The 24,593-nt window shown below is 48.4% G+C and overlaps 31 non-coding genes across 31 annotated transcripts; all 31 read left to right on the plus strand.

Moving 5' to 3' along the window:
* The first annotated feature begins 817 nt into the window (after window positions 1–817).
* trnaf-gaa (transfer RNA phenylalanine (anticodon GAA)) lies at window positions 818–890 on the plus strand. Its single transcript has one exon. It is a non-coding gene; the product is annotated as a tRNA-Phe (tRNA).
* A 414-nt stretch (window positions 891–1,304) lies between these two features.
* On the plus strand, window positions 1,305–1,378 carry trnai-aau (transfer RNA isoleucine (anticodon AAU)). The gene has a single exon. It is a non-coding gene; the product is annotated as a tRNA-Ile (tRNA).
* Window positions 1,379–1,905: 527 nt separating this feature from the next.
* On the plus strand, window positions 1,906–1,977 carry trnae-cuc (transfer RNA glutamic acid (anticodon CUC)). Its single transcript has one exon. It is a non-coding gene; the product is annotated as a tRNA-Glu (tRNA).
* An 891-nt stretch (window positions 1,978–2,868) lies between these two features.
* Window positions 2,869–2,941, plus strand: trnaf-gaa (transfer RNA phenylalanine (anticodon GAA)). The gene has a single exon. It is a non-coding gene; the product is annotated as a tRNA-Phe (tRNA).
* A 1,000-nt stretch (window positions 2,942–3,941) lies between these two features.
* trnae-cuc (transfer RNA glutamic acid (anticodon CUC)) lies at window positions 3,942–4,013 on the plus strand. Its single transcript has one exon. It is a non-coding gene; the product is annotated as a tRNA-Glu (tRNA).
* An 892-nt stretch (window positions 4,014–4,905) lies between these two features.
* trnaf-gaa (transfer RNA phenylalanine (anticodon GAA)) lies at window positions 4,906–4,978 on the plus strand. Its single transcript has one exon. It is a non-coding gene; the product is annotated as a tRNA-Phe (tRNA).
* A 414-nt stretch (window positions 4,979–5,392) lies between these two features.
* Window positions 5,393–5,466, plus strand: trnai-aau (transfer RNA isoleucine (anticodon AAU)). Its single transcript has one exon. It is a non-coding gene; the product is annotated as a tRNA-Ile (tRNA).
* Window positions 5,467–5,993: 527 nt separating this feature from the next.
* trnae-uuc (transfer RNA glutamic acid (anticodon UUC)) lies at window positions 5,994–6,065 on the plus strand. The gene has a single exon. It is a non-coding gene; the product is annotated as a tRNA-Glu (tRNA).
* Window positions 6,066–6,962: 897 nt separating this feature from the next.
* On the plus strand, window positions 6,963–7,035 carry trnaf-gaa (transfer RNA phenylalanine (anticodon GAA)). The gene has a single exon. It is a non-coding gene; the product is annotated as a tRNA-Phe (tRNA).
* Window positions 7,036–7,450: 415 nt separating this feature from the next.
* trnai-aau (transfer RNA isoleucine (anticodon AAU)) lies at window positions 7,451–7,524 on the plus strand. The gene has a single exon. It is a non-coding gene; the product is annotated as a tRNA-Ile (tRNA).
* Window positions 7,525–9,021: 1,497 nt separating this feature from the next.
* On the plus strand, window positions 9,022–9,094 carry trnaf-gaa (transfer RNA phenylalanine (anticodon GAA)). The gene has a single exon. It is a non-coding gene; the product is annotated as a tRNA-Phe (tRNA).
* A 415-nt stretch (window positions 9,095–9,509) lies between these two features.
* Window positions 9,510–9,583, plus strand: trnai-aau (transfer RNA isoleucine (anticodon AAU)). Its single transcript has one exon. It is a non-coding gene; the product is annotated as a tRNA-Ile (tRNA).
* Window positions 9,584–10,110: 527 nt separating this feature from the next.
* trnae-cuc (transfer RNA glutamic acid (anticodon CUC)) lies at window positions 10,111–10,182 on the plus strand. Its single transcript has one exon. It is a non-coding gene; the product is annotated as a tRNA-Glu (tRNA).
* An 887-nt stretch (window positions 10,183–11,069) lies between these two features.
* Window positions 11,070–11,142, plus strand: trnaf-gaa (transfer RNA phenylalanine (anticodon GAA)). Its single transcript has one exon. It is a non-coding gene; the product is annotated as a tRNA-Phe (tRNA).
* Window positions 11,143–11,556: 414 nt separating this feature from the next.
* On the plus strand, window positions 11,557–11,630 carry trnai-aau (transfer RNA isoleucine (anticodon AAU)). The gene has a single exon. It is a non-coding gene; the product is annotated as a tRNA-Ile (tRNA).
* Window positions 11,631–12,157: 527 nt separating this feature from the next.
* trnae-uuc (transfer RNA glutamic acid (anticodon UUC)) lies at window positions 12,158–12,229 on the plus strand. The gene has a single exon. It is a non-coding gene; the product is annotated as a tRNA-Glu (tRNA).
* Window positions 12,230–13,121: 892 nt separating this feature from the next.
* trnaf-gaa (transfer RNA phenylalanine (anticodon GAA)) lies at window positions 13,122–13,194 on the plus strand. Its single transcript has one exon. It is a non-coding gene; the product is annotated as a tRNA-Phe (tRNA).
* A 415-nt stretch (window positions 13,195–13,609) lies between these two features.
* trnai-aau (transfer RNA isoleucine (anticodon AAU)) lies at window positions 13,610–13,683 on the plus strand. Its single transcript has one exon. It is a non-coding gene; the product is annotated as a tRNA-Ile (tRNA).
* A 1,497-nt stretch (window positions 13,684–15,180) lies between these two features.
* Window positions 15,181–15,253, plus strand: trnaf-gaa (transfer RNA phenylalanine (anticodon GAA)). Its single transcript has one exon. It is a non-coding gene; the product is annotated as a tRNA-Phe (tRNA).
* A 414-nt stretch (window positions 15,254–15,667) lies between these two features.
* trnai-aau (transfer RNA isoleucine (anticodon AAU)) lies at window positions 15,668–15,741 on the plus strand. Its single transcript has one exon. It is a non-coding gene; the product is annotated as a tRNA-Ile (tRNA).
* A 527-nt stretch (window positions 15,742–16,268) lies between these two features.
* trnae-cuc (transfer RNA glutamic acid (anticodon CUC)) lies at window positions 16,269–16,341 on the plus strand. Its single transcript has one exon. It is a non-coding gene; the product is annotated as a tRNA-Glu (tRNA).
* Window positions 16,342–17,238: 897 nt separating this feature from the next.
* On the plus strand, window positions 17,239–17,311 carry trnaf-gaa (transfer RNA phenylalanine (anticodon GAA)). The gene has a single exon. It is a non-coding gene; the product is annotated as a tRNA-Phe (tRNA).
* Window positions 17,312–18,311: 1,000 nt separating this feature from the next.
* trnae-cuc (transfer RNA glutamic acid (anticodon CUC)) lies at window positions 18,312–18,383 on the plus strand. The gene has a single exon. It is a non-coding gene; the product is annotated as a tRNA-Glu (tRNA).
* An 886-nt stretch (window positions 18,384–19,269) lies between these two features.
* On the plus strand, window positions 19,270–19,342 carry trnaf-gaa (transfer RNA phenylalanine (anticodon GAA)). The gene has a single exon. It is a non-coding gene; the product is annotated as a tRNA-Phe (tRNA).
* A 415-nt stretch (window positions 19,343–19,757) lies between these two features.
* Window positions 19,758–19,831, plus strand: trnai-aau (transfer RNA isoleucine (anticodon AAU)). Its single transcript has one exon. It is a non-coding gene; the product is annotated as a tRNA-Ile (tRNA).
* Window positions 19,832–21,328: 1,497 nt separating this feature from the next.
* trnaf-gaa (transfer RNA phenylalanine (anticodon GAA)) lies at window positions 21,329–21,401 on the plus strand. Its single transcript has one exon. It is a non-coding gene; the product is annotated as a tRNA-Phe (tRNA).
* Window positions 21,402–21,816: 415 nt separating this feature from the next.
* On the plus strand, window positions 21,817–21,890 carry trnai-aau (transfer RNA isoleucine (anticodon AAU)). Its single transcript has one exon. It is a non-coding gene; the product is annotated as a tRNA-Ile (tRNA).
* A 527-nt stretch (window positions 21,891–22,417) lies between these two features.
* trnae-cuc (transfer RNA glutamic acid (anticodon CUC)) lies at window positions 22,418–22,489 on the plus strand. Its single transcript has one exon. It is a non-coding gene; the product is annotated as a tRNA-Glu (tRNA).
* Window positions 22,490–23,376: 887 nt separating this feature from the next.
* trnaf-gaa (transfer RNA phenylalanine (anticodon GAA)) lies at window positions 23,377–23,449 on the plus strand. The gene has a single exon. It is a non-coding gene; the product is annotated as a tRNA-Phe (tRNA).
* A 414-nt stretch (window positions 23,450–23,863) lies between these two features.
* trnai-aau (transfer RNA isoleucine (anticodon AAU)) lies at window positions 23,864–23,937 on the plus strand. The gene has a single exon. It is a non-coding gene; the product is annotated as a tRNA-Ile (tRNA).
* A 527-nt stretch (window positions 23,938–24,464) lies between these two features.
* trnae-cuc (transfer RNA glutamic acid (anticodon CUC)) lies at window positions 24,465–24,537 on the plus strand. Its single transcript has one exon. It is a non-coding gene; the product is annotated as a tRNA-Glu (tRNA).
* The last annotated feature ends 56 nt before the right edge of the window (window positions 24,538–24,593 follow it).

Here is a 24,593-nt window from a genome sequence, read left to right on the forward strand (position 1 = left end):
CTTTCCACACCGCTGCTCAACATCACTCTTCATACAGCGATACAAAATGCACATTCTTGATTTCTGTAAAATGCGTGCTGTTTCAAAGTCAGCAGGACTTGATTTCTGTCAAATTTAGACTGGCTGACTTTAAATGTTGCCAACATTTAACTGCAGCTCACAGTGTCAGGGCAGTCACGGTTTTTATCAGTCTTCCGTATATCTCCTTGCCCACTGCATCTCCCGAACAAACTTAGCTTATCACAGGCACGGCTATCGATTATTTTCATTGCCAGTGTGAAAAATGCAAATTTTGAAACTTACCAACGTGTGCAAGCCTGGAATCAGAGAGTCCGTGGCCCCTGATAACTTGAGCATTAAGATGATCATTAGCCCTTCCTGTATTGCTCAGTAGCCCACTGTGCGAGGAACTAAGAACCACGGGCATTTTCACTTCTGTGTGGGGCTCAGCACCATACCTGCAGCTGAAGATTGAACTTGATTTGGCTCGTGATCAGTGCGGCTCAGTGAGACTTCGGCCCGTCTCTCCCTTCGCAACCCATCAGTGTGGAGAAAAGAACAGGGAATTTTACACATGTGTTGTGCTCTGTAACTTTATTTGAACATGTCATTGCATTTCACGCTGTGTCCAACACGGTGAGGTCCCCTGTGTCAGCTTTGTATCTTTATCAACACTGCAGCTTTACATTAACAGAACCTGAGCTCCGAGATCTGGTCGGGTCACATTGCCCGAAGTGAGGAATGAGCGAGAGGGGCAATTCCACCCGGGGATAGAAAATCCTCCAAAAGAACGACAGAATACTGCGTTTGACGTGAAGCCGAAATAGCTCAGTTGGGAGAGCGTTAGACTGAAGATCTAAAGGTCCCTGGTTCGATCCCGGGTTTCGGCAGGTTTTAGTTACTTTCTGTCTCCTTCACTACAAAAGGTACGAATCAAGAGAAATTTTACGCTCCTGATGACGCGTTTCCCAAACGAATGGGAGTGAAACCACGTCGGACATGCTGGATCCGGCTCCAACCGTCCGCTGCAGGTTCGAATTCAGTCGGGGTCCCGCCGTCTGCTTTTATACCGGGACAGTGTTTGTGGGAGGGGCTGTGGTGCGACAAAAATTTTAGAATGAGGTTTGTTAGACCAGTCTTTCTGTTACTTTGGATTTACACTCTGCCCAGTTGTATATACGAACAGTTAACAATGTTTAAGCGATGTGGTGTGTTCAATGTTTGTGCAGTAACTCGGTCACCCAGTGTGAGCCTGAAAGACAATTTTCCAGCCTAGGTTCGAGCCTGGCCAACGGGAGCATTGTGGCCGGTTAGCTCAGTTGGTGAGAGCGTGGTGCTAATAACGCCAAGGTCGCGGGTTCGATCCCCGTACGGGCCATCAGGATGTTTTCATAATTTTACGCTTTTCCCGCACATTTCCAATACAAACTTTATAAGGAAGCCAATGCACACAGACTCTCACGGGGGATATATTTGGATTAACATCCTTTGCCACCGGGGCTGAGAGACACATCTTTCTGTTCTTTTGTCTTTCTGGGTTTGCTGTTGAAAGTTGAACAGGCGGCATGTTGCCGATAAGTGTCACAGGCAGGTAATACACAGACAGAGCGGCTCTGACCCCGCGAGATGGGTAAAAGGCTTCAGTTCAGGACAAATGCATCAATGAATTGTTCGCCCAGCACCGAGAGAGACAACATCCAGAGAAAAACACAGGAGGAAATCGATTTCAAGTGGATGCCTACCCGCACTTGGTGCCGTGCTTTCGCGAACACGTCTGTTGTGTTCTCATGTAAAAAATATAATTTTGTCCGAACAGTTTGCCTGGCGCGAAAGGATCTGAATTGCAAAGGAGCAAGCATGAAAAGCTGCGTTGATGTGCTTGCTGCCAGGAGGCTGGCTGCAGCTTCCCTGGTGGTCTAGTGGTTAGGATTCGGCGCTCTCACCGCCGCGGCCCGGGTTCGATTCCCGGTCAGGGAACAGTGCGTTTTGGGGCTGTTTGAATTGCCACCATGCAATGCACCCTTACGGAACAATGCTCCGCCCCTGATTCAACTTTCCACACCGCTGCTCAACATCACTCTTCATACAGCGATACAAAATGCACATTCTTGATTTCTGTAAAATGCGTGCTGTTTCAAAGTCAGCAGGACTTGATTTCTGTCAAATTTAGACTGGCTGACTTTAAATGTTGCCAACATTTAACTGCAGCTCACAGTGTCAGGGCAGTCACGGTTTTTATCAGTCTTCCGTATATCTCCTTGCCCACTGCATCTCCCGAACAAACTTAGCTTATCACAGGCACGGCTATCGATTATTTTCATTGCCAGTGTGAAAAATGCAAATTTTGAAACTTACCAACGTGTGCAAGCCTGGAATCAGAGAGTCCGTGGCCCCTGATAACTTGAGCATTAAGATGAACATTAGCCCTTCCTGTATTGCTCAGTAGCCCACTGTGCGAGGAACTAAGAACCACGGGCATTTTCACTTCTGTGTGGGGCTCAGCACCATACCTGAAGATTGAACTTGATTTGGCTCGTGATCAGTGCGGCTCAGTGAGACTTCGGCCCGTCTCTCCCTTCGCAACCCATCAGTGTGGAGAAAAGAACAGGGAATTTTACACATGTGTTGTGCTCTGTAACTTTATTTGAACATGTCATTGCATTTCACGCTGTGTCCAACACGGTGAGGTCCCCCGTGCTGTGTCAGCTTTGTATCTTTATCAACACTGCAGCTTTACATTAACAGAACCTGAGCTCCGAGATCTGGTCGGGTCACATTGCCCGAAGTGAGGAATGAGCGAGAGGGGCAATTCCACCCGGGGATAGAAAATCCTCCAAAAGAACGACAGAATACTGCGTTTGACGTGAAGCCGAAATAGCTCAGTTGGGAGAGCGTTAGACTGAAGATCTAAAGGTCCCGGGTTCGATCCCGGGTTTCGGCAGGTTTTAGTTACTTTCTGTCTCCTTCACTACAAAAGGTACGAATCAAGAGAAATTTTACGCTCCTGATGACGCGTTTCCCAAACGAATGGGAGTGACACCACGTCGGACATGCTGGATCCGGCTCCAACCGTCCGCTGCAGGTTCGAATTCAGTCGGGGTCCCGCCGTCTGCTTTTATACCGGGACAGTGTTTGTGGGAGGGGCTGTGGTGCGACAAAAATTTTTAGAATGAGGTTTGTTAGACCAGTCTTTCTGTTACTTTGGATTTACACTCTGCCCAGTTGTATATACGAACAGTTAACAATGTTTAAGCGATGTGGTGTGTTCAATGTTTGTGCAGTAACTCGGTCACCCAGTGTGAGCCTGAAAGACAATTTTCCAGCCTAGGTTCGAGCCTGGCCAACGGGAGCATTGTGGCCGGTTATCTCAGTTGGTGAGAGCGTGGTGCTAATAACGCCAAGGTCGCGGGTTCGATCCCCGTACGGGCCATCAGGATGTTTTCATAATTTTACGCTTTTCCCGCACATTTCCAATACAAACTTTATAAGGAAGCCAATGCACACAGACTCTCACGGGGGATATATTTGGATTAACATCCGTTGCCACCGGGGCTGAGAGACACATCTTTCTGGGTTTGCTGTTGAAAGTTGAACAGGCGGCATGTTGCCGATAAGTGTCACAGGCAGGTAATACACAGACAGAGCGGCTCTGACCCCGCGAGATGGGTAAAAGGCTTCAGTTCAGGACAAATGCATCAATGAATTGTTCGCCCAGCACCGAGAGAGACAACATCCAGAGAAAAACACAGGAGGAAATCGATTTCAAGTGGATGCCTACCCGCACTTGGTGCCGTGCTTTCGCGAACACGTCTGTTGTGTTCTCATGTAAAAAATATAATTTTGTCCGAACAGTTTGCCTGGCGCGAAAGGATCTGAATTGCAAAGGAGCAAGCATGAAAAGCTGCGTTGATGTGCTTGCTGCCAGGAGGCTGGCTGCAGCTTCCCTGGTGGTCTAGTGGTTAGGATTCGGCGCTCTCACCGCCGCGGCCCGGGTTCGATTCCCGGTCAGGGAACAGTGCGTTTTGGGGCTGTTTGAATTGCCACCATGCAATGCACCCTTACGGAACAATGCTCCGCCCCTGATTCAACTTTCCACACCGCTGCTCAACATCACTCTTCATACAGCGATACAAAATGCACATTCTTGATTTCTGTAAAATGCGTGCTGTTTCAAAGTCAGCAGGACTTGATTTCTGTCAAATTTAGACTGGCTGACTTTAAATGTTGCCAACATTTAACTGCAGCTCACAGTGTCAGGGCAGTCACGGTTTTTATCAGTCTTCCGTATATCTCCTTGCCCACTGCATCTCCCGAACAAACTTAGCTTATCACAGGCACGGCTATCGATTATTTTCATTGCCAGTGTGAAAAATGCAAATTTTGAAACTTACCAACGTGTGCAAGCCTGGAATCAGAGAGTCCGTGGCCCCTGATAACTTGAGCATTAAGATGATCATTAGCCCTTCCTGTATTGCTCAGTAGCCCACTGTGCGAGGAACTAAGAACCACGGGCATTTTCACTTCTGTGTGGGGCTCAGCACCATACCTGCAGCTGAAGATTGAACTTGATTTGGCTCGTGATCAGTGCGGCTCAGTGAGACTTCGGCCCGTCTCTCCCTTCGCAACCCATCAGTGTGGAGAAAAGAACAGGGAATTTTACACATGTGTTGTGCTCTGTAACTTTATTTGAACATGTCATTGCATTTCACGCTGTGTCCAACACGGTGAGGTCCCCTGTGTCAGCTTTGTATCTTTATCAACACTGCAGCTTTACATTAACAGAACCTGAGCTCCGAGATCTGGTCGGGTCACATTGCCCGAAGTGAGGAATGAGCGAGAGGGGCAATTCCACCCGGGGATAGAAAATCCTCCAAAAGAACGACAGAATACTGCGTTTGACGTGAAGCCGAAATAGCTCAGTTGGGAGAGCGTTAGACTGAAGATCTAAAGGTCCCTGGTTCGATCCCGGGTTTCGGCAGGTTTTAGTTACTTTCTGTCTCCTTCACTACAAAAGGTACGAATCAAGAGAAATTTTACGCTCCTGATGACGCGTTTCCCAAACGAATGGGAGTGAAACCACGTCGGACATGCTGGATCCGGCTCCAACCGTCCGCTGCAGGTTCGAATTCAGTCGGGGTCCCGCCGTCTGCTTTTATACCGGGACAGTGTTTGTGGGAGGGGCTGTGGTGCGACAAAAATTTTAGAATGAGGTTTGTTAGACCAGTCTTTCTGTTACTTTGGATTTACACTCTGCCCAGTTGTATATACGAACAGTTAACAATGTTTAAGCGATGTGGTGTGTTCAATGTTTGTGCAGTAACTCGGTCACCCAGTGTGAGCCTGAAAGACAATTTTCCAGCCTAGGTTCGAGCCTGGCCAACGGGAGCATTGTGGCCGGTTAGCTCAGTTGGTGAGAGCGTGGTGCTAATAACGCCAAGGTCGCGGGTTCGATCCCCGTACGGGCCATCAGGATGTTTTCATAATTTTACGCTTTTCCCGCACATTTCCAATACAAACTTTATAAGGAAGCCAATGCACACAGACTCTCACGGGGGATATATTTGGATTAACATCCTTTGCCACCGGGGCTGAGAGACACATCTTTCTGTTCTTTTGTCTTTCTGGGTTTGCTGTTGAAAGTTGAACAGGCGGCATGTTGCCGATAAGTGTCACAGGCAGGTAATACACAGACAGAGCGGCTCTGACCCCGCGAGATGGGTAAAAGGCTTCAGTTCAGGACAAATGCATCAATGAATTGTTCGCCCAGCACCGAGAGAGACAACATCCAGAGAAAAACACAGGAGGAAATCGATTTCAAGTGGATGCCTACCCGCACTTGGTGCCGTGCTTTCGCGAACACGTCTGTTGTGTTCTCATGTAAAAAATATAATTTTGTCCGAACAGTTTGCCTGGCGCGAAAGGATCTGAATTGCAAAGGAGCAAGCATGAAAAGCTGCGTTGATGTGCTTGCTGCCAGGAGGCTGGCTGCAGCTTCCCTGGTGGTCTAGTGGTTAGGATTCGGCGCTTTCACCGCCGCGGCCCGGGTTCGATTCCCGGTCAGGGAACAGTGCGTTTTGGGGCTGTTTGAATTGCCACCATGCAATGCACCCTTACGGAACAATGCTCCGCCTCTGATTCAACTTTCCACACCGCTGCTCAACATCACTCTTCATACAGCGATACAAAATGCACATTCTTGATTTCTGTAAAATGCGTGCTGTTTCAAAGTCAGCAGGACTTGATTTCTGTCAAATTTAGACTGGCTGACTTTAAATGTTGCCAACATTTAACTGCAGCTCACAGTGTCAGGGCAGTCACGGTTTTTATCAGTCTTCCGTATATCTCCTTGCCCACTGCATCTCCCGAACAAACTTAGCTTATCACAGGCACGGCTATCGATTATTTTCATTGCCAGTGTGAAAAATGCAAATTTTGAAACTTACCAACGTGTGCAAGCCTGGAATCAGAGAGTCCGTGGCCCCTGATAACTTGAGCATTAAGATGATCATTAGCCCTTCCTGTATTGCTCAGTAGCCCACTGTGCGAGGAACTAAGAACCACGGGCATTTTCACTTCTGTGTGGGGCTCAGCACCATACCTGCAGCTGAAGATTGAACTTGATTTGGCTCGTGATCAGTGCGGCTCAGTGAGACTTCGGCCCGTCTCTCCCTTCGCAACCCATCAGTGTGGAGAAAAGAACAGGGAATTTTACACATGTGTTGTGCTCTGTAACTTTATTTGAACATGTCATTGCATTTCACGCTGTGTCCAACACGGTGAGGTCCCCCGTGCTGTGTCAGCTTTGTATCTTTATCAACACTGCAGCTTTACATTAACAGAACCTGAGCTCCGAGATCTGGTCGGGTCACATTGCCCGAAGTGAGGAATGAGCGAGAGGGGCAATTCCACCCGGGGATAGAAAATCCTCCAAAAGAACGACAGAATACGGCGTTTGACGTGAAGCCGAAATAGCTCAGTTGGGAGAGCGTTAGACTGAAGATCTAAAGGTCCCTGGTTCGATCCCGGGTTTCGGCAGGTTTTAGTTACTTTCTGTCTCCTTCACTGCAAAAGGTACGAATCAAGAGAAATTTTACGCTCCTGATGACGCGTTTCCCAAACGAATGGGAGTGAAACCACGTCGGACATGCTGGATCCGGCTCCAACCGTCCGCTGCAGGTTCGAATTCAGTCGGGGTCCCGCCGTCTGCTTTTATACCGGGACAGTGTTTGTGGGAGGGGCTGTGGTGCGACAAAAAATTTTAGAATGAGGTTTGTTAGACCAGTCTTTCTGTTACTTTGGATTTACACTCTGCCCAGTTGTATATACGAACAGTTAACAATGTTTAAGCGATGTGGTGTGTTCAATGTTTGTGCAGTAACTCGGTCACCCAGTGTGAGCCTGAAAGACAATTTTCCAGCCTAGGTTCGAGCCTGGCCAACGGGAGCATTGTGGCCGGTTAGCTCAGTTGGTGAGAGCGTGGTGCTAATAACGCCAAGGTCGCGGGTTCGATCCCCGTACGGGCCATCAGGATGTTTTCATAATTTTACGCTTTTCCCGCACATTTCCAATACAAACTTTATAAGGAAGCCAATGCACACAGACTCTCACGGGGGATATATTTGGATTAACATCCTTTGCCACCGGGGCTGAGAGACACATCTTTCTGTTCTTTTGTCTTTCTGGGTTTGCTGTTGAAAGTTGAACAGGCGGCATGTTGCCGATAAGTGTCACAGGCAGGTAATACACAGACAGAGCGGCTCTGACCCCGCGAGATGGGTAAAAGGCTTCAGTTCAGGACAAATGCATCAATGAATTGTTCGCCCAGCACCGAGAGAGACAACATCCAGAGAAAAACACAGGAGGAAATCGATTTCAAGTGGATGCCTACCCGCACTTGGTGCCGTGCTTTCGCGAACACGTCTGTTGTGTTCTCATGTAAAAAATATAATTTTGTCCGAACAGTTTGCCTGGCGCGAAAGGATCTGAATTGCAAAGGAGCAAGCATGAAAAGCTGCGTTGATGTGCTTGCTGCCAGGAGGCTGGCTGCAGCTTCCCTGGTGGTCTAGTGGTTAGGATTCGGCGCTCTCACCACCGCGGCCCGGGTTCGATTCCCGGTTCAGGGAACAGTGCGTTTTGGGGCTGTTTGAATTGCCACCATGCAATGCACCCTTACGGAACAATGCTCCGCCCCTGATTCAACTTTCCACACCGCTGCTCAACATCACTCTTCATACAGCGATACAAAATGCACATTCTTGATTTCTGTAAAATGCGTGCTGTTTCAAAGTCAGCAGGACTTGATTTCTGTCAAATTTAGACTGGCTGACTTTAAATGTTGCCAACATTTAACTGCAGCTCACAGTGTCAGGGCAGTCACGGTTTTTATCAGTCTTCCGTATATCTCCTTGCCCACTGCATCTCCCGAACAAACTTAGCTTATCACAGGCACGGCTATCGATTATTTTCATTGCCAGTGTGAAAAATGCAAATTTTGAAACTTACCAACGTGTGCAAGCCTGGAATCAGAGAGTCCGTGGCCCCTGATAACTTGAGCATTAAGATGATCATTAGCCCTTCCTGTATTGCTCAGTAGCCCACTGTGCGAGGAACTAAGAACCACGGGCATTTTCACTTCTGTGTGGGGCTCAGCACCATACCTGCAGCTGAAGATTGAACTTGATTTGGCTCGTGATCAGTGCGGCTCAGTGAGACTTCGGCCCGTCTCTCCCTTCGCAACCCATCAGTGTGGAGAAAAGAACAGGGAATTTTACACATGTGTTGTGCTCTGTAACTTTATTTGAACATGTCATTGCATTTCACGCTGTGTCCAACACGGTGAGGTCCCCCGTGCTGTGTCAGCTTTGTATCTTTATCAACACTGCAGCTTTACATTAACAGAACCTGAGCTCCGAGATCTGGTCGGGTCACATTGCCCGAAGTGAGGAATGAGCGAGAGGGGCAATTCCACCCGGGGATAGAAAATCCTCCAAAAGAACGACAGAATACGGCGTTTGACGTGAAGCCGAAATAGCTCAGTTGGGAGAGCGTTAGACTGAAGATCTAAAGGTCCCTGGTTCGATCCCGGGTTTCGGCAGGTTTTAGTTACTTTCTGTCTCCTTCACTGCAAAAGGTACGAATCAAGAGAAATTTTACGCTCCTGATGACGCGTTTCCCAAACGAATGGGAGTGAAACCACGTCGGACATGCTGGATCCGGCTCCAACCGTCCGCTGCAGGTTCGAATTCAGTCGGGGTCCCGCCGTCTGCTTTTATACCGGGACAGTGTTTGTGGGAGGGGCTGTGGTGCGACAAAAATTTTTAGAATGAGGTTTGTTAGACCAGTCTTTCTGTTACTTTGGATTTACACTCTGCCCAGTTGTATATACGAACAGTTAACAATGTTTAAGCGATGTGGTGTGTTCAATGTTTGTGCAGTAACTCGGTCACCCAGTGTGAGCCTGAAAGACAATTTTCCAGCCTAGGTTCGAGCCTGGCCAACGGGAGCATTGTGGCCGGTTAGCTCAGTTGGTGAGAGCGTGGTGCTAATAACGCCAAGGTCGCGGGTTCGATCCCCGTACGGGCCATCAGGATGTTTTCATAATTTTACGCTTTTCCCGCACATTTCCAATACAAACTTTATAAGGAAGCCAATGCACACAGACTCTCACGGGGGATATATTTGGATTAACATCCTTTGCCACCGGGGCTGAGAGACACATCTTTCTGTTCTTTTGTCTTTCTGGGTTTGCTGTTGAAAGTTGAACAGGCGGCATGTTGCCGATAAGTGTCACAGGCAGGTAATACACAGACAGAGCGGCTCTGACCCCGCGAGATGGGTAAAAGGCTTCAGTTCAGGACAAATGCATCAATGAATTGTTCGCCCAGCACCGAGAGAGACAACATCCAGAGAAAAACACAGGAGGAAATCGATTTCAAGTGGATGCCTACCCGCACTTGGTGCCGTGCTTTCGCGAACACGTCTGTTGTGTTCTCATGTAAAAAATATAATTTTGTCCGAACAGTTTGCCTGGCGCGAAAGGATCTGAATTGCAAAGGAGCAAGCATGAAAAGCTGCGTTGATGTGCTTGCTGCCAAGAGGCTGGCTGCAGCTTCCCTGGTGGTCTAGTGGTTAGGATTCGGCGCTCTCACCGCCGCGGCCCGGGTTCGATTCCCGGTCAGGGAACAGTGCGTTTTGGGGCTGTTTGAATTGCCACCATGCAATGCACCCTTACGGAACAATGCTCCGCCCCTGATTCAACTTTCCACACCGCTGCTCAACATCACTCTTCATACAGCGATACAAAATGCACATTCTTGATTTCTGTAAAATGCGTGCTGTTTCAAAGTCAGCAGGACTTGATTTCTGTCAAATTTAGACTGGCTGACTTTAAATGTTGCCAACATTTAACTGCAGCTCACAGTGTCAGGGCAGTCACGGTTTTTATCAGTCTTCCGTATATCTCCTTGCCCACTGCATCTCCCGAACAAACTTAGCTTATCACAGGCACGGCTATCGATTATTTTCATTGCCAGTGTGAAAAATGCAAATTTTGAAACTTACCAACGTGTGCAAGCCTGGAATCAGAGAGTCCGTGGCCCCTGATAACTTGAGCATTAAGATGATCATTAGCCCTTCCTGTATTGCTCAGTAGCCCACTGTGCGAGGAACTAAGAACCACGGGCATTTTCACTTCTGTGTGGGGCTCAGCACCATACCTGCAGCTGAAGATTGAACTTGATTTGGCTCGTGATCAGTGCTGCTCAGTGAGACTTCGGCCCGTCTCTCCCTTCGCAACCCATCAGTGTGGAGAAAAGAACAGGGAATTTTACACATGTGTTGTGCTCTGTAACTTTATTTGAACATGTCATTTCACGCTGTGTCCAACACGGTGAGGTCCCCTGTGTCAGCTTTGTATCTTTATCAACACTGCAGCTTTACATTAACAGAACCTGAGCTCCGAGATCTGGTCGGGTCACATTGCCCGAAGTGAGGAATGAGCGAGAGCGGCAATTCCACCCGGGGATAGAAAATCCTCCAAAAGAACGACAGAATACTGCGTTTGACGTGAAGCCGAAATAGCTCAGTTGGGAGAGCGTTAGACTGAAGATCTAAAGGTCCCTGGTTCGATCCCGGGTTTCGGCAGGTTTTAGTTACTTTCTGTCTCCTTCACTACAAAAGGTACGAATCAAGAGAAATTTTACGCTCCTGATGACGCGTTTCCCAAACGAATGGGAGTGAAACCACGTCGGACATGCTGGATCCGGCTCCAACCGTCCGCTGCAGGTTCGAATTCAGTCGGGGTCCCGCCGTCTGCTTTTATACCGGGACAGTGTTTGTGGGAGGGGCTGTGGTGCGACAAAAATTTTAGAATGAGGTTTGTTAGACCAGTCTTTCTGTTACTTTGGATTTACACTCTGCCCAGTTGTATATACGAACAGTTAACAATGTTTAAGCGATGTGGTGTGTTCAATGTTTGTGCAGTAACTCGGTCACCCAGTGTGAGCCTGAAAGACAATTTTCCAGCCTAGGTTCGAGCCTGGCCAACGGGAGCATTGTGGCCGGTTAGCTCAGTTGGTGAGAGCGTGGTGCTAATAACGCCAAGGTCGCGGGTTCGATCCCCGTACGGGCCATCAGGATGTTTTCATAATTTTACGCTTTTCCCGCACATTTCCAATACAAACTTTATAAGGAAGCCAATGCACACAGACTCTCACGGGGGATATATTTGGATTAACATCCTTTGCCACCGGGGCTGAGAGACACATCTTTCTGTTCTTTTGTCTTTCTGGGTTTGCTGTTGAAAGTTGAACAGGCGGCATGTTGCCGATAAGTGTCACAGGCAGGTAATACACAGACAGAGCGGCTCTGACCCCGCGAGATGGGTAAAAGGCTTCAGTTCAGGACAAATGCATCAATGAATTGTTCGCCCAGCACCGAGAGAGACAACATCCAGAGAAAAACACAGGAGGAAATCGATTTCAAGTGGATGCCTACCCGCACTTGGTGCCGTGCTTTCGCGAACACGTCTGTTGTGTTCTCATGTAAAAAATATAATTTTGTCCGAACAGTTTGCCTGGCGCGAAAGGATCTGAATTGCAAAGGAGCAAGCATGAAAAGCTGCGTTGATGTGCTTGCTGCCAGGAGGCTGGCTGCAGCTTCCCTGGTGGTCTAGTGGTTAGGATTCGGCGCTTTCACCGCCGCGGCCCGGGTTCGATTCCCGGTCAGGGAACAGTGCGTTTTGGGGCTGTTTGAATTGCCACCATGCAATGCACCCTTACGGAACAATGCTCCGCCTCTGATTCAACTTTCCACACCGCTGCTCAACATCACTCTTCATACAGCGATACAAAATGCACATTCTTGATTTCTGTAAAATGCGTGCTGTTTCAAAGTCAGCAGGACTTGATTTCTGTCAAATTTAGACTGGCTGACTTTAAATGTTGCCAACATTTAACTGCAGCTCACAGTGTCAGGGCAGTCACGGTTTTTATCAGTCTTCCGTATATCTCCTTGCCCACTGCATCTCCCGAACAAACTTAGCTTATCACAGGCACGGCTATCGATTATTTTCATTGCCAGTGTGAAAAATGCAAATTTTGAAACTTACCAACGTGTGCAAGCCTGGAATCAGAGAGTCCGTGGCCCCTGATAACTTGAGCATTAAGATGATCATTAGCCCTTCCTGTATTGCTCAGTAGCCCACTGTGCGAGGAACTAAGAACCACGGGCATTTTCACTTCTGTGTGGGGCTCAGCACCATACCTGCAGCTGAAGATTGAACTTGATTTGGCTCGTGATCAGTGCGGCTCAGTGAGACTTCGGCCCGTCTCTCCCTTCGCAACCCATCAGTGTGGAGAAAAGAACAGGGAATTTTACACATGTGTTGTGCTCTGTAACTTTATTTGAACATGTCATTGCATTTCACGCTGTGTCCAACACGGTGAGGTCCCCTGTGTCAGCTTTGTATCTTTATCAACACTGCAGCTTTACATTAACAGAACCTGAGCTCCGAGATCTGGTCGGGTCACATTGCCCGAAGTGAGGAATGAGCGAGAGGGGCAATTCCACCCGGGGATAGAAAATCCTCCAAAAGAACGACAGAATACTGCGTTTGACGTGAAGCCGAAATAGCTCAGTTGGGAGAGCGTTAGACTGAAGATCTAAAGGTCCCTGGTTCGATCCCGGGTTTCGGCAGGTTTTAGTTACTTTCTGTCTCCTTCACTACAAAAGGTACGAATCAAGAGAAATTTTACGCTCCTGATGACGCGTTTCCCAAACGAATGGGAGTGAAACCACGTCGGACATGCTGGATCCGGCTCCAACCGTCCGCTGCAGGTTCGAATTCAGTCGGGGTCCCGCCGTCTGCTTTTATACCGGGACAGTGTTTGTGGGAGGGGCTGTGGTGCGACAAAAATTTTTAGAATGAGGTTTGTTAGACCAGTCTTTCTGTTACTTTGGATTTACACTCTGCCCAGTTGTATATACGAACAGTTAACAATGTTTAAGCGATGTGGTGTGTTCAATGTTTGTGCAGTAACTCGGTCACCCAGTGTGAGCCTGAAAGACAATTTTCCAGCCTAGGTTCGAGCCTGGCCAACGGGAGCATTGTGGCCGGTTAGCTCAGTTGGTGAGAGCGTGGTGCTAATAACGCCAAGGTCGCGGGTTCGATCCCCGTACGGGCCATCAGGATGTTTTCATAATTTTACGCTTTTCCCGCACATTTCCAATACAAACTTTATAAGGAAGCCAATGCACACAGACTCTCACGGGGGATATATTTGGATTAACATCCTTTGCCACCGGGGCTGAGAGACACATCTTTCTGTTCTTTTGTCTTTCTGGGTTTGCTGTTGAAAGTTGAACAGGCGGCATGTTGCCGATAAGTGTCACAGGCAGGTAATACACAGACAGAGCGGCTCTGACCCCGCGAGATGGGTAAAAGGCTTCAGTTCAGGACAAATGCATCAATGAATTGTTCGCCCAGCACCGAGAGAGACAACATCCAGAGAAAAACACAGGAGGAAATCGATTTCAAGTGGATGCCTACCCGCACTTGGTGCCGTGCTTTCGCGAACACGTCTGTTGTGTTCTCATGTAAAAAATATAATTTTGTCCGAACAGTTTGCCTGGCGCGAAAGGATCTGAATTGCAAAGGAGCAAGCATGAAAAGCTGCGTTGATGTGCTTGCTGCCAGGAGGCTGGCTGCAGCTTCCCTGGTGGTCTAGTGGTTAGGATTCGGCGCTCTCACCACCGCGGCCCGGGTTCGATTCCCGGTTCAGGGAACAGTGCGTTTTGGGGCTGTTTGAATTGCCACCATGCAATGCACCCTTACGGAACAATGCTCCGCCCCTGATTCAACTTTCCACACCGCTGCTCAACATCACTCTTCATACAGCGATACAAAATGCACATTCTTGATTTCTGTAAAATGCGTGCTGTTTCAAAGTCAGCAGGACTTGATTTCTGTCAAATTTAGACTGGCTGACTTTAAATGTTGCCAACATTTAACTGCAGCTCACAGTGTCAGGGCAGTCACGGTTTTTATCAGTCTTCCGTATATCTCCTTGCCCACTGCATCTCCCGAACAAACTTAGCTTATCACAGGCACGGCTATCGATTATTTTCATTGCCAGTGTGAAAAATGCAAATTTTGAAACTTACCAACGTGTGCAAGCCTGGAATCAGAGAGTCCGTGGCCCCTGATAACTTGAGCATTAAGATGATCATTAGCCCTTCCTGTATTGCTCAGTAGCCCACTGTGCGAGGAACTAAGAACCACGGGCATTTTCACTTCTGTGTGGGGCTCAGCACCATACCTGCAGCTGAAGATTGAACTTGATTTGGCTCGTGATCAGTGCGGCTCAGTGAGACTTCGGCCCGTCTCTCCCTTCGCAACCCATCAGTGTGGAGAAAAGAACAGGGAATTTTACACATGTGTTGTGCTCTGTAACTTTATTTGAACATGTCATTGCATTTCACGCTGTGTCCAACACGGTGAGGTCCCCCGTGCTGTGTCAGCTTTGTATCTTTATCAACACTGCAGCTTTACATTAACAGAACCTGAGCTCCGAGATCTGGTCGGGTCACATTGCCCGAAGTGAGGAATGAGCGAGAGGGGCAATTCCACCCGGGGATAGAAAATCCTCCAAAAGAACGACAGAATACTGCGTTTGACGTGAAGCCGAAATAGCTCAGTTGGGAGAGCGTTAGACTGAAGATCTAAAGGTCCCTGGTTCGATCCCGGGTTTCGGCAGGTTTTAGTTACTTTCTGTCTCCTTCACTACAAAAGGTACGAATCAAGAGAAATTTTACGCTCCTGATGACGCGTTTCCCAAACGAATGGGAGTGAAACCACGTCGGACATGCTGGATCCGGCTCCAACCGTCCGCTGCAGGTTCGAATTCAGTCGGGGTCCCGCCGTCTGCTTTTATACCGGGACAGTGTTTGTGGGAGGGGCTGTGGTGCGACAAAAATTTTAGAATGAGGTTTGTTAGACCAGTCTTTCTGTTACTTTGGATTTACACTCTGCCCAGTTGTATATACGAACAGTTAACAATGTTTAAGCGATGTGGTGTGTTCAATGTTTGTGCAGTAACTCGGTCACCCAGTGTGAGCCTGAAAGACAATTTTCCAGCCTAGGTTCGAGCCTGGCCAACGGGAGCATTGTGGCCGGTTAGCTCAGTTGGTGAGAGCGTGGTGCTAATAACGCCAAGGTCGCGGGTTCGATCCCCGTACGGGCCATCAGGATGTTTTCATAATTTTACGCTTTTCCCGCACATTTCCAATACAAACTTTATAAGGAAGCCAATGCACACAGACTCTCACGGGGGATATATTTGGATTAACATCCTTTGCCACCGGGGCTGAGAGACACATCTTTCTGTTCTTTTGTCTTTCTGGGTTTGCTGTTGAAAGTTGAACAGGCGGCATGTTGCCGATAAGTGTCACAGGCAGGTAATACACAGACAGAGCGGCTCTGACCCCGCGAGATGGGTAAAAGGCTTCAGTTCAGGACAAATGCATCAATGAATTGTTCGCCCAGCACCGAGAGAGACAACATCCAGAGAAAAACACAGGAGGAAATCGATTTCAAGTGGATGCCTACCCGCACTTGGTGCCGTGCTTTCGCGAACACGTCTGTTGTGTTCTCATGTAAAAAATATAATTTTGTCCGAACAGTTTGCCTGGCGCGAAAGGATCTGAATTGCAAAGGAGCAAGCATGAAAAGCTGCGTTGATGTGCTTGCTGCCAGGAGGCTGGCTGCAGCTTCCCTGGTGGTCTAGTGGTTAGGATTCGGCGCTCTCACCGCCGCGGCCCGGGTTCGATTCCCGGTCAGGGGAACAGTGCGTTTTGGGGCTGTTTGAATTGCCACCATGCAATGCACCCTTACGGAACAATGCTCCGCCCCTGATTCAACTTTCCACACCGCTGCTCAACATCACTCTTCATACAGCGATACAAAATGCACATTCTTGATTTCTGTAAAATGCGTGCTGTTTCAAAGTCAGCAGGACTTGATTTCTGTCAAATTTAGACTGGCTGACTTTAAATGTTGCCAACATTTAACTGCAGCTCACAGTGTCAGGGCAGTCACGGTTTTTATCAGTCTTCCGTATATCTCCTTGCCCACTGCATCTCCCGAACAAACTTAGCTTATCACAGGCACGGCTATCGATTATTTTCATTGCCAGTGTGAAAAATGCAAATTTTGAAACTTACCAACGTGTGCAAGCCTGGAATCAGAGAGTCCGTGGCCCCTGATAACTTGAGCATTAAGATGATCATTAGCCCTTCCTGTATTGCTCAGTAGCCCACTGTGCGAGGAACTAAGAACCACGGGCATTTTCACTTCTGTGTGGGGCTCAGCACCATACCTGCAGCTGAAGATTGAACTTGATTTGGCTCGTGATCAGTGCGGCTCAGTGAGACTTCGGCCCGTCTCTCCCTTCGCAACCCATCAGTGTGGAGAAAAGAACAGGGAATTTTACACATGTGTTGTGCTCTGTAACTTTATTTGAACATGTCATTGCATTTCACGCTGTGTCCAACACGGTGAGGTCCCCCGTGCTGTGTCAGCTTTGTATCTTTATCAACACTGCAGCTTTACATTAACAGAACCTGAGCTCCGAGATCTGGTCGGGTCACATTGCCCGAAGTGAGGAATGAGCGAGAGGGGCAATTCCACCCGGGGATAGAAAATCCTCCAAAAGAACGACAGAATACTGCGTTTGACGTGAAGCCGAAATAGCTCAGTTGGGAGAGCGTTAGATTGAAGATCTAAAGGTCCCTGGTTCGATCCCGGGTTTCGGCAGGTTTTAGTTACTTTCTGTCTCCTTCACTACAAAAGGTACGAATCAAGAGAAATTTTACGCTCCTGATGACGCGTTTCCCAAACGAATGGGAGTGACACCACGTCGGACATGCTGGATCCGGCTCCAACCGTCCGCTGCAGGTTCGAATTCAGTCGGGGTCCCGCCGTCTGCTTTTATACCGGGACAGTGTTTGTGGGAGGGGCTGTGGTGCGACAAAAATTTTTAGAATGAGGTTTGTTAGACCAGTCTTTCTGTTACTTTGGATTTACACTCTGCCCAGTTGTATATACGAACAGTTAACAATGTTTAAGCGATGTGGTGTGTTCAATGTTTGTGCAGTAACTCGGTCACCCAGTGTGAGCCTGAAAGACAATTTTCCAGCCTAGGTTCGAGCCTGGCCAACGGGAGCATTGTGGCCGGTTATCTCAGTTGGTGAGAGCGTGGTGCTAATAACGCCAAGGTCGCGGGTTCGATCCCCGTACGGGCCATCAGGATGTTTTCATAATTTTACGCTTTTCCCGCACATTTCCAATACAAACTTTATAAGGAAGCCAATGCACACAGACTCTCACGGGGGATATATTTGGATTAACATCCTTTGCCACCGGGGCTGAGAGACACATCTTTCTGGGTTTGCTGTTGAAAGTTGAACAGGCGGCATGTTGCCGATAAGTGTCACAGGCAGGTAATACACAGACAGAGCGGCTCTGACCCCGCGAGATGGGTAAAAGGCTTCAGTTCAGGACAAATGCATCAATGAATTGTTCGCCCAGCACCGAGAGAGACAACATCCAGAGAAAAACACAGGAGGAAATCGATTTCAAGTGGATGCCTACCCGCACTTGGTGCCGTGCTTTCGCGAACACGTCTGTTGTGTTCTCATGTAAAAAATATAATTTTGTCCGAACAGTTTGCCTGGCGCGAAAGGATCTGAATTGCAAAGGAGCAAGCATGAAAAGCTGCGTTGATGTGCTTGCTGCCAGGAGGCTGGCTGCAGCTTCCCTGGTGGTCTAGTGGTTAGGATTCGGCGCTCTCACCGCCGCGGCCCGGGTTCGATTCCCGGTCAGGGAACAGTGCGTTTTGGGGCTGTTTGAATTGCCACCATGCAATGCACCCTTACGGAACAATGCTCCGCCCCTGATTCAACTTTCCACACCGCTGCTCAACATCACTCTTCATACAGCGATACAAAATGCACATTCTAGATTTCTGTAAAATGCGTGCTGTTTCAAAGTCAGCAGGACTTGATTTCTGTCAAATTTAGACTGGCTGACTTTAAATGTTGCCAACATTTAACTGCAGCTCACAGTGTCAGGGCAGTCACGGTTTTTATCAGTCTTCCGTATATCTCCTTGCCCACTGCATCTCCCGAACAAACTTAGCTTATCACAGGCACGGCTATCGATTATTTTCATTGCCAGTGTGAAAAATGCAAATTTTGAAACTTACCAACGTGTGCAAGCCTGGAATCAGAGAGTCCGTGGCCCCTGATAACTTGAGCATTAAGATGATCATTAGCCCTTCCTGTATTGCTCAGTAGCCCACTGTGCGAGGAACTAAGAACCACGGGCATTTTCACTTCTGTGTGGGGCTCAGCACCATACCTGAAGATTGAACTTGATTTGGCTCGTGGTCAGTGCTGCTCAGTGAGACTTCGGCCCGTCTCTCCCTTCGCAACCCATCAGTGTGGAGAAAAGAACAGGGAATTTTACACATGTGTTGTGCTCTGTAACTTTATTTGAACATGTCATTGCATTTCACGCTGTGTCCAACACGGTGAGGTCCCCTGTGTCAGCTTTGTATCTTTATCAACACTGCAGCTTTACATTAACAGAACCTAAGCTCCGAGATCTGGTCGGGTCACATTGCCCGAAGTGAGGAATGAGCGAGAGGGGCAATTCCACCCGGGGATAGAAAATCCTCCAAAAGAACGACAGAATACTGCGTTTGACGTGAAGCCGAAATAGCTCAGTTGGGAGAGCGTTAGACTGAAGATCTAAAGGTCCCTGGTTCGATCCCGGGTTTCGGCAGGTTTTAGTTACTTTCTGTCTCCTTCACTACAAAAGGTACGAATCAAGAGAAATTTTACGCTCCTGATGACGCGTTTCCCAAACGAATGGGAGTGAAACCACGTCGGACATGCTGGATCCGGCTCCAACCGTCCGCTGCAGGTTCGAATTCAGTCGGGGTCCCGCCGTCTGCTTTTATACCGGGACAGTGTTTGTGGGAGGGGCTGTGGTGCGACAAAATTTTTTAGAATGAGGTTTGTTAGACCAGTCTTTCTGTTACTTTGGATTTACACTCTGCCCAGTTGTATATACGAACAGTTAACAATGTTTAAGCGATGTGGTGTGTTCAATGTTTGTGCAGTAACTCGGTCACCCAGTGTGAGCCTGAAAGACAATTTTCCAGCCTAGGTTCGAGCCTGGCCAACGGGAGCATTGTGGCCGGTTAGCTCAGTTGGTGAGAGCGTGGTGCTAATAACGCCAAGGTCGCGGGTTCGATCCCCGTACGGGCCATCAGGATGTTTTCATAATTTTACGCTTTTCCCGCACATTTCCAATACAAACTTTATAAGGAAGCCAATGCACACAGACTCTCACGGGGGATATATTTGGATTAACATCCTTTGCCACCGGGGCTGAGAGACACATCTTTCTGTTCTTTTGTCTTTCTGGGTTTGCTGTTGAAAGTTGAACAGGCGGCATGTTGCCGATAAGTGTCACAGGCAGGTAATACACAGACAGAGCGGCTCTGACCCCGCGAGATGGGTAAAAGGCTTCAGTTCAGGACAAATGCATCAATGAATTGTTCGCCCAGCACCGAGAGAGACAACATCCAGAGAAAAACACAGGAGGAAATCGATTTCAAGTGGATGCCTACCCGCACTTGGTGCCGTGCTTTCGCGAACACGTCTGTTGTGTTCTCATGTAAAAAATATAATTTTGTCCGAACAGTTTGCCTGGCGCGAAAGGATCTGAATTGCAAAGGAGCAAGCATGAAAAGCTGCGTTGATGTGCTTGCTGCCAGGAGGCTGGCTGCAGCTTCCCTGGTGGTCTAGTGGTTAGGATTCGGCGCTCTCACCACCGCGGCCCGGGTTCGATTCCCGGTTCAGGGAACAGTGCGTTTTGGGGCTGTTTGAATTGCCACCATGCAATGCACCCTTACGGAACAATGCTCCGCCCCTGATTCAACTTTCCACACCGCTGCTCAACATCACTCTTCATACAGCGATACAAAATGCACATTCTTGATTTCTGTAAAATGCGTGCTGTTTCAAAGTCAGCAGGACTTGATTTCTGTCAAATTTAGACTGGCTGACTTTAAATGTTGCCAACATTTAACTGCAGCTCACAGTGTCAGGGCAGTCACGGTTTTTATCAGTCTTCCGTATATCTCCTTGCCCACTGCATCTCCCGAACAAACTTAGCTTATCACAGGCACGGCTATCGATTATTTTCATTGCCAGTGTGAAAAATGCAAATTTTGAAACTTACCAACGTGTGCAAGCCTGGAATCAGAGAGTCCGTGGCCCCTGATAACTTGAGCATTAAGATGATCATTAGCCCTTCCTGTATTGCTCAGTAGCCCACTGTGCGAGGAACTAAGAACCACGGGCATTTTCACTTCTGTGTGGGGCTCAGCACCATACCTGCAGCTGAAGATTGAACTTGATTTGGCTCGTGATCAGTGCGGCTCAGTGAGACTTCGGCCCGTCTCTCCCTTCGCAACCCATCAGTGTGGAGAAAAGAACAGGGAATTTTACACATGTGTTGTGCTCTGTAACTTTATTTGAACATGTCATTGCATTTCACGCTGTGTCCAACACGGTGAGGTCCCCCGTGCTGTGTCAGCTTTGTATCTTTATCAACACTGCAGCTTTACATTAACAGAACCTGAGCTCCGAGATCTGGTCGGGTCACATTGCCCGAAGTGAGGAATGAGCGAGAGGGGCAATTCCACCCGGGGATAGAAAATCCTCCAAAAGAACGACAGAATACGGCGTTTGACGTGAAGCCGAAATAGCTCAGTTGGGAGAGCGTTAGACTGAAGATCTAAAGGTCCCTGGTTCGATCCCGGGTTTCGGCAGGTTTTAGTTACTTTCTGTCTCCTTCACTGCAAAAGGTACGAATCAAGAGAAATTTTACGCTCCTGATGACGCGTTTCCCAAACGAATGGGAGTGAAACCACGTCGGACATGCTGGATCCGGCTCCAACCGTCCGCTGCAGGTTCGAATTCAGTCGGGGTCCCGCCGTCTGCTTTTATACCGGGACAGTGTTTGTGGGAGGGGCTGTGGTGCGACAAAAATTTTTAGAATGAGGTTTGTTAGACCAGTCTTTCTGTTACTTTGGATTTACACTCTGCCCAGTTGTATATACGAACAGTTAACAATGTTTAAGCGATGTGGTGTGTTCAATGTTTGTGCAGTAACTCGGTCACCCAGTGTGAGCCTGAAAGACAATTTTCCAGCCTAGGTTCGAGCCTGGCCAACGGGAGCATTGTGGCCGGTTAGCTCAGTTGGTGAGAGCGTGGTGCTAATAACGCCAAGGTCGCGGGTTCGATCCCCGTACGGGCCATCAGGATGTTTTCATAATTTTACGCTTTTCCCGCACATTTCCAATACAAACTTTATAAGGAAGCCAATGCACACAGACTCTCACGGGGGATATATTTGGATTAACATCCTTTGCCACCGGGGCTGAGAGACACATCTTTCTGTTCTTTTGTCTTTCTGGGTTTGCTGTTGAAAGTTGAACAGGCGGCATGTTGCCGATAAGTGTCACAGGCAGGTAATACACAGACAGAGCGGCTCTGACCCCGCGAGATGGGTAAAAGGCTTCAGTTCAGGACAAATGCATCAATGAATTGTTCGCCCAGCACCGAGAGAGACAACATCCAGAGAAAAACACAGGAGGAAATCGATTTCAAGTGGATGCCTACCCGCACTTGGTGCCGTGCTTTCGCGAACACGTCTGTTGTGTTCTCATGTAAAAAATATAATTTTGTCCGAACAGTTTGCCTGGCGCGAAAGGATCTGAATTGCAAAGGAGCAAGCATGAAAAGCTGCGTTGATGTGCTTGCTGCCAAGAGGCTGGCTGCAGCTTCCCTGGTGGTCTAGTGGTTAGGATTCGGCGCTCTCACCGCCGCGGCCCGGGTTCGATTCCCGGTCAGGGAACAGTGCGTTTTGGGGCTGTTTGAATTGCCACCATGCAATGCACCCTTACGGAACAATGCTCCGCCCCTGATTCAACTTTCCACACCGCTGCTCAACATCACTCTTCATACAGCGATACAAAATGCACATTCTTGATTTCTGTAAAATGCGTGCTGTTTCAAAGTCAGCAGGACTTGATTTCTGTCAAATTTAGACTGGCTGACTTTAAATGTTGCCAACATTTAACTGCAGCTCACAGTGTCAGGGCAGTCACGGTTTTTATCAGTCTTCCGTATATCTCCTTGCCCACTGCATCTCCCGAACAAACTTAGCTTATCACAGGCACGGCTATCGATTATTTTCATTGCCAGTGTGAAAAATGCAAATTTTGAAACTTACCAACGTGTGCAAGCCTGGAATCAGAGAGTCCGTGGCCCCTGATAACTTGAGCATTAAGATGATCATTAGCCCTTCCTGTATTGCTCAGTAGCCCACTGTGCGAGGAACTAAGAACCACGGGCATTTTCACTTCTGTGTGGGGCTCAGCACCATACCTGCAGCTGAAGATTGAACTTGATTTGGCTCGTGATCAGTGCTGCTCAGTGAGACTTCGGCCCGTCTCTCCCTTCGCAACCCATCAGTGTGGAGAAAAGAACAGGGAATTTTACACATGTGTTGTGCTCTGTAACTTTATTTGAACATGTCATTTCACGCTGTGTCCAACACGGTGAGGTCCCCTGTGTCAGCTTTGTATCTTTATCAACACTGCAGCTTTACATTAACAGAACCTGAGCTCCGAGATCTGGTCGGGTCACATTGCCCGAAGTGAGGAATGAGCGAGAGGGGCAATTCCACCCGGGGATAGAAAATCCTCCAAAAGAACGACAGAATACTGCGTTTGACGTGAAGCCGAAATAGCTCAGTTGGGAGAGCGTTAGACTGAAGATCTAAAGGTCCCTGGTTCGATCCCGGGTTTCGGCAGGTTTTAGTTACTTTCTGTCTCCTTCACTACAAAAGGTACGAATCAAGAGAAATTTTACGCTCCTGATGACGCGTTTCCCAAACGAATGGGAGTGAAACCACGTCGGACATGCTGGATCCGGCTCCAACCGTCCGCTGCAGGTTCGAATTCAGTCGGGGTCCCGCCGTCTGCTTTTATACCGGGACAGTGTTTGTGGGAGGGGCTGTGGTGCGACAAAAATTTTAGAATGAGGTTTGTTAGACCAGTCTTTCTGTTACTTTGGATTTACACTCTGCCCAGTTGTATATACGAACAGTTAACAATGTTTAAGCGATGTGGTGTGTTCAATGTTTGTGCAGTAACTCGGTCACCCAGTGTGAGCCTGAAAGACAATTTTCCAGCCTAGGTTCGAGCCTGGCCAACGGGAGCATTGTGGCCGGTTAGCTCAGTTGGTGAGAGCGTGGTGCTAATAACGCCAAGGTCGCGGGTTCGATCCCCGTACGGGCCATCAGGATGTTTTCATAATTTTACGCTTTTCCCGCACATTTCCAATACAAACTTTATAAGGAAGCCAATGCACACAGACTCTCACGGGGGATATATTTGGATTAACATCCTTTGCCACCGGGGCTGAGAGACACATCTTTCTGTTCTTTTGTCTTTCTGGGTTTGCTGTTGAAAGTTGAACAGGCGGCATGTTGCCGATAAGTGTCACAGGCAGGTAATACACAGACAGAGCGGCTCTGACCCCGCGAGATGGGTAAAAGGCTTCAGTTCAGGACAAATGCATCAATGAATTGTTCGCCCAGCACCGAGAGAGACAACATCCAGAGAAAAACACAGGAGGAAATCGATTTCAAGTGGATGCCTACCCGCACTTGGTGCCGTGCTTTCGCGAACACGTCTGTTGTGTTCTCATGTAAAAAATATAATTTTGTCCGAACAGTTTGCCTGGCGCGAAAGGATCTGAATTGCAAAGGAGCAAGCATGAAAAGCTGCGTTGATGTGCTTGCTGCCAGGAGGCTGGCTGCAGCTTCCCTGGTGGTCTAGTGGTTAGGATTCGGCGCTCTCACCGCCGCGGCCCGGGTTCGATTCCCGGTCAGGGGAACAGTGCGTTTTGGGGCTGTTTGAATTGCCACCATGCAATGCACCCTTACGGAACAA

Source organism: Somniosus microcephalus, unplaced genomic scaffold (genome assembly GCF_052327205.1).
Source record: "Somniosus microcephalus isolate GS21.2 unplaced genomic scaffold, FLI_Smic_1.0 unresolved_chr4, whole genome shotgun sequence".
Lineage (NCBI taxonomy): Eukaryota > Metazoa > Chordata > Chondrichthyes > Squaliformes > Somniosidae > Somniosus > Somniosus microcephalus.